The sequence below is a fragment of the Artemia franciscana genome, chromosome 11, assembly GCF_032884065.1.
Source record: "Artemia franciscana chromosome 11, ASM3288406v1, whole genome shotgun sequence".
Lineage (NCBI taxonomy): Eukaryota > Metazoa > Arthropoda > Branchiopoda > Anostraca > Artemiidae > Artemia > Artemia franciscana.
The window spans coordinates 27,825,685-27,832,727 of record NC_088873.1 but is presented as its reverse complement, the minus strand read 5'-3'; the positions used below and the strand labels follow the sequence as shown (position 1 = coordinate 27,832,727).

General features: G+C 32.4%; 1 protein-coding gene across 2 annotated transcripts in view; it reads left to right on the top strand.

Annotated features, from left to right (window-relative positions):
- Positions 1–406: 406 nt before the first annotated feature.
- Positions 407–7,043, top strand: part of LOC136033038 (protein FAM135A-like) — a 67,339-nt gene continuing 60,702 nt past the window's right edge. For both annotated transcript variants that reach the window (XM_065713601.1, XM_065713599.1), the window contains exon 1: positions 407–540. The gene's annotated coding sequence lies outside the window, so the exon portion shown is untranslated. The remainder of the gene's footprint in view (positions 541–7,043) is intronic.

The window sequence follows — 7,043 nt, the reverse complement described above, 5'->3', positions numbered from 1 at the left end:
TATTTTATTTCTTTGTCGATTGTTTAGTCAGATAAATCATTTATCGTTTTGCAGACAAACAGGCTTCATTAAAACAGGTTTGTAGAGTTGCAAAAAAAAATCTACCAAAGACCAGAAACTCTTACCTGTGAAACGTCAGGCCACCAAATAGGGTTGTTGAACGAACTTTTCTATTGGCTAATTTACTTTGTGGTTTTGCATAAATCACCAAATGAAAACAAAGGCCGTTTTAAGTGATAAATAATTTATCTTTTTACAGACAAACCGGAGAATAAACCACAAGCAGGAACCGTGATTTTTTTTTTCAATAAAGGATGGGAAAATAAAGTTCACAATCATCCTTATGTCCGACATTCTTCATTCTGTGGAGAACCGCAGCAATTACCTATTTTTCCAACATTTCTGTGAAAAATGTAAATTAAGAAAGAAGAAGAACAATAGCTAAATCAATAATTTCTGAAAAGATTGTAAGCGTGAGCAAGATTTGGAGCTACTTTGAAGCAGGGGGATATGGATTGGTGTTATCTATAGTTCAAAATGGTTGGTTACGTATAGCTGTAACTTATTGAGTTATTTATTTTATACTTTCCTAACCATGTTTGTAGTTTTCAGGGTAAATGCATGGTAGCCTATATGACTGAAATCAAAGAGTAAAAAAAAAAACATTTTGACTCCATATTTAAATTTCTTCTACATTTGATAATCACTGCTATCACAATTGTATCCTTGCCCTCTCCCTTAATACAGTGAAATAGCTTAGGCATACATAATGCAAAAGCCTGCTTATAACCTAAAGGTAAAATTTTAGGTGCATGGCTTTTTCCAGTAAAATATGTCATAGGGCAAAACTACAATATTATTAGCTAGGCCTTTTACCTGGCTGTATTCCTTATCTGGAAAAAGCAATTGACATATCTGATTGCAAAAGAATTTAAGATTTGCTAGATATATAAAAAAAAATAAAAATGATGGTAAAATTCTAGTTAATTGACTTTTTGCTATCTAAGAAAGGGTTTAGGTTAGGAAAATCAAACTCTCAGGGATGAGTCTACAGGCTAAAGTTTGTCACAGGAAGGTATTTTAAAGTACCCACCTCCACTCCTTCTCCCTTTAGAGGGCTTTGAAATTTGCCTACATGTCAGATCTATACCTATTGAAATTTTGACAAAACAACATTCTACCTTAATTTTCAGATACTAGTTGCTTTTTCTCTGCCTTTAGTTCTGAAAATGAAGCTGAAAACATTTTTTTTTTCTATTTGCAAGATCCATTTTGCAAGGTTTCACTTTTATAACACACATATTTTTAAAAATCATCAAAGGTCATTGCCCTCTAGAGGGAGAAGGAGTAGAGGTAGTTGCTTCAAAATACCCTCCCAGGACATACTTTAGTCTGTAGATTCATCCCTGAAAGTTTCATTTTCCTAACCTAAACCCTTTCTGAGATTGCAAGAAGTCAATTAACTAGAATTGTACCAAAATGATTAAGTATATAGATAGGCTATTGGTAAAATTCTAGTTAAGTGACTTCTTGCTATCTTGGAAAAGGGTCAGGTTAGGAAAATGAAACTTTTGGGGATGGGTCTATAGGCTAAAGTTTAGGTCAATGTTCCTATTACCTGAACAATTGTTTATGGTCATGAAACTATTGTTAATAGATGCACTTTGACATTTGGAATATCTTTTCTCTCTTACAAAACTACCACAAACTCACTGTTATGGAGTTATTCTGGCCCAAATATTCTTGCAATATAGAATTGCAATCATTTCTGTTTTTGTTGATCAGATATTTGAAATTTCAAATCTATAATAGTTTAGAAACAAATTTGGACTATATATTTGCACATTAGGGGGGTGGGGGTAAAGCATAGCATATATTAAATACATAAACTAACCATTGCTGTATTTAATATAGGCCTATGCTATGCTTTACCCCTGCCCCCCCCCCCCTAATGTGCAAACATATAATAACTTCATAATGGTGAGTTTGCAGTAGTTTTGGAAGAGAGAAAAGATGTTCAGAAAGTCAAAATGCATCTATTAACAATAGTTTCATGACCCTAAACAATTGTTCAGGTAATAGGAACATTGACCAAAGTATATCCCAGGAAGGGATTTTAAAGTACCCACCTCCACTCCTTCTCCCTCTAGAGGGCCCTGAAGTTTGCCTACATGACAGGTCTATAGCCTACCTATTGAAATTTTGACAAAACAACATTTACCTTTATTTTCAGTTGCCAGTTGCTTTTTCTCTGCCTTTAGTTCTGAAAATGCAATTCCTGTTATTTGAGTAGAATTCTGAGCTATATCTATGTTTTTTTTTCAAAATTTAGGAAATGTATTTGCATATCTTTAAAACCTTATAAATTAGGATTGAGCAAAGTTGTGGAGCTGAAAAAAATTTTGTTGTACTTCATTCATGCAGAAGATCTATTTTGCAAGGTTTTACTTTTATAACACACATATTTTAAAGGTCATCAAAGGTCAGGACCCTCTAGAGGGAGAAGGAGTAGAGGTGGGTGCTTTAAAATATCTTCCCATGATATACTTTAGTCTATAGAACCATCCCTAGAAGTTTCATTTTCCTATCCTAACCCCTTTTTGAGATAGCAAGAAGTCACTTAACTAGAATTTTACCAGGCTATCTATTATCTTAATTTACACCAGAGTAAATTGATATCCTTTATTGATCTTTACATTGCTTCAGAGTTAATGATATAGTTGATCAAACATCAAACACCTTACTAGTACTTCCAGGGAACACTATTTGGTAAAATTCTACTTTAGTGACTCTTGGCTATCTTGGAAAGGGGTTAGGTTAAGAAAATTAAACTTTCAGGGATGAGTCTACAGGTTAAAGTATGTCCTGGGAAGGTATTTTTAATTACCTACCACCACTACTTAGCCTGTAGACCATGATGTTGTTTTGTCAAAATTTCAGTAGGTATAGACCTGTCATGTTGGCAAATTTCAGGGCCCTCTAGAGGGAGAAGGAGTGGAGATGGGTACTTCAAGATACCTTCCCAGGATATACTTTAGCCTGTAGACTCATCCTCAAAAGTTCCATTTTCCCAACCTAACCCCTTTCCAAGATAGCCCAAAGTCACTGAAGTAGAATTTTACCCACTGTTCTTAGGGACATCCAATAATTTCTTGAAAGCTTCATCATTGGGTGCTGCAACTGTTATATCTGAGACACTATTCCAGTGACTGACTACATAGTAAGAGAAAAGCTGTTAATTATGCTAATTTTTAACTAGTGGCTTGAAAAGATTCTTTGAATGTCTGCTACAAGTGAAATAGAGGGAAGGGGGTTGTAAAATTAGCTCATAGATCAAAAGGAAAATCCTTAGAATCACTCCAAGCTGCAATTTAAGGTAAGGTAATTTAAGGATAACTATATCAGCTAATTGTCATCAGTAAATTTACTGTATATGATTTCAACTCCTTCAAGTATTCATCAAAAGATGTTTCTTTTATTTTTGATACTACCATTACAGCTCTGCTTTGGACTCCTTCCAGGAGCTGTACACCATCTCTGCACCCTGTTGATGCTATGCAAATTTCAAAGTCAAACACTAGCATGACAAGGGCTTTGTACAATTCCACAAAAACATAATGAGATCTAGCAGAAATAGTTCTCTTCAAGAGATCAAGCATAGAGTTTGCTTGAGACACAGTCTTCTAGCATTTTGAGTAAAAATTTATAATAGTTGCTGACAACAATACTAAGATCACTTTCTTCATTAACACTTCACAGCTGTTTTATGTTATTTGCAACTGAATTGATTATTGCATTACTAAAATCTAGACATGACCTGCCAAAATGCATAATGCTATGTTTGTCATTGTTGAAACTTGTGTGCTGTATTGTTGTCTAGTTTTGAATACTGTCAAGATCCACTTGTAAAGATTTACAATTGACTGAACCAAGAAGCTTCAGCATAGAGAGTGAGATAATCTATAGCCAGTTGAAAAATATCATTTCTGTACATATTGAACAGTATAGGTAACAAGACACTACCCTGTAGAACATGTTGGTGATTTCATGTCTCTCAGAGATTATTGATTCTCCTTTATTAACAATTAATTAAAAAAAAAACTTTCCAAAAAAGAAGTTTTCTAAAGTTAAGTAAAGGCCATATTGAACTTAAGATCAGAAGAAATAGAAACCCAAAACAAACAGAAATTAAATAAACAATCATAGCAAAAAATATACAACAGGTACTAATATAAATGAATAAATAAATCTCAAAACAAGTGAAGCTTAAGTTTTAATATGCAAATCAAGCTTAAAACAAACAAAAATATTTTGCTGCTGAGGCATAAATGAAACCCAAAACAAACAGAAATTAAATAAACAATCATAGCAAACAAACAAACAATAGCTACTAATATAAATAAGTAAATAAATCTCACAAAGATTAAAAATTAAATTGAATTTATAAATCCAGTTTGAAACAAACAAAAATCCCTACAAAGAAGAGTTTGGGTTTTGCCCTCTTCTTTCACTATAAAATTCTAGTACATACTGCATCATTAGCACTTTACTGAAAACTATGTGTCTTGAACAGTCTTGAAAAGTAAAAATAAAATCAAACTGAATGCTTGATATATAATGCTATTAATTGCTGAAAGATTATCAGTTCAAGATTCTATTTCACCATAATTTTATTTCATTGTCAGTGATGCAATAACTAGAAAAGAAAATATTTGTAATAGAATGCATTTTCAGTAAAGCACCAATGACATAGTTTACATTTAGACTTTTACAGCTTGGGAGGGGGGCAGTATCCAAACTCTTGTCTTTTGCTGTCTTGAAAAGAAATCATAAGATTAAACTAAATATTTGATGTATAATGATATTAACTGCTGAATGCTCATCAGTTCAAAATCTAATTTTACTGCAGTTTTTATGTTTATTTTCAATGTTGTAATGTGTATGCTACAAAAGAAAATGTTTGTAATATTATTTGTTTTCAGTAAAGCACCAATGATGGAGTAGGTGTTAGACTATTACAGTGAAAGAAGGAAACAAAACCCAAACTCTTCTTAAGATGGATTTGCATATTAAATTTAACAAGTGAAAATTAAATTGAATATTTAAGATATTCAATGACTGTCAGGACAGATTGCCAAAGACTGTCCTTTTTGGTCAAACTTCTAGGGCTAAATAGAAAGCAGGTTTTCCTTGTCAGGTGTGGGATTATGTCATAAATAAAGATTCAAAGGAAATGGGAACTTCCTGGTAGGGTGTAAAGAGGGAGGCTTTGAATAGAATTGGTTGGTGGAGGAGGGTGCATAGCTGTGGTGTTCTCATGCAGCTTAGTACTGCAGTGAGTTATTATTATTATTATTAGTAGTAGTAGTAGTCTTTGATAGTAATTTAGGGTGTTTTGAGTTGCATTTATTTTAGGTTCCTATTTCTTCTGATCTTAAGTTTAATATGGGATTTACTTTTCTTTAGAATACTGCTTTTTAGGAAAGATTTTTTTAAAATTAATTTCTTTTTGTTTTGATTGCCAAAGTTTCATGTTTCTCAAAATGTCCTATTTCCAAAAAAAAATTTCTATTCCAAAATAAATTAACAGTTTGGTAAGAACCAATAAATTAAACTGAATTTTTGATATATAATAACATTAATTGTTGAAAACTCACCAGCTCAAGATTTTATTTCACCAGCACGCCAGCAAATGTTTTTGCTGCTATGTTTTGGGGAAATCACCAAAATTTGGGAATAGTGACAGCTGCAGGGCCTATTGGTAAATCTTGGTCTGTTTTCACTGCAGCTTTCATTTCATTTTCAATGTTGTAATAAGAAAAAAAGAAAATATCTGTAATATAATTCATTTTAGTTGAGTTCTAAATATGAAGTTGGCCTTATAGTTTTACCATTAGCAAAAAGCATAATAACCATACTCTTGTTTGCAGCGGACACCATTTAGTAGAAGGACATAACCCCTACTTTCTGAAAACGACTGTAACCTAACACCAATCCTTAATTCAATTTTCACATGTGTTTGAATTCTGTTCTCCCAATTATTATATTTAAAAAAAAGGTAAACTAATTTTGCAGAACTTTGTAGCCACTTAAGTAAGAGAATGATGATTCTAAGTAAGAGAATTAATTATTTAAGTTAGAGAATGATACTTTTACCATTAGGGAAAGGGGCAGTAGCCATACTGTTATTTATAATGAATACATCATTCATTAGAAGTACATAAACCCTACTCTCTGAAGATAACTGTGGTCTAACAACCAATCTTTAATCCAATTCTCACTTGTCTTTGAATTCTGTTCTCCCAATTATTGCGGTAAAAAACAGTTAAACTAATTTTACAGAACTTTGTAGCCACTTAAGTAAGAGAATGATAATTCTAAGTAAGAGAATTGGTTGTTTAGGTAAGAGAATGATACTTTAACTGTTTGGGAAATGGGCAGTAGTCATACTCTTGTTCTTAGTGAAGTCACCATTCATTAAAAGTACAAAACCCCAATTCTTTTGGAAAGAATTGGCAAAAACTTTAGCAAAGGGTTTTTTAATATTTTTTTTTTTCTGAGTGCCAAAAATTTCAAGTTTAGAAAAAACTTCATATTTAGAACTCAACTAAAATGAATTATATTACAGACATTTTTTTTTCTTATTACAACATTGAAAATGAAATGAAAGCTGCAGTGAAAACAGACCAAGATTTACCAATAGGCCCTGCAGCTGTCACTATTCCCAAATTTTGGTGATTTCCCCAAAACATAGCAGCAAAAACACTTGCTGGCGTGCTGGTGAAATAAAATCTTGAGCTGGTGAGTTTTCAACAATTAATGTTATTATATATCAAAAATTCAGTTTAATTTATTGGTTCTTACCAAACTGTTAATTTATTTTGGAATAGAAATTTTTTTTGGAAATAGGACATTTTACAACAGGTTAAACGACAGGTTACAGTCGTTTTCAGGAAGTAGGGGTTATGTCCTTCTACTAAATGGTGTCCACTGCAAACAAGAGTATGGTTATTATGCTTTTTGCTAATGGTAAAACTATAAGG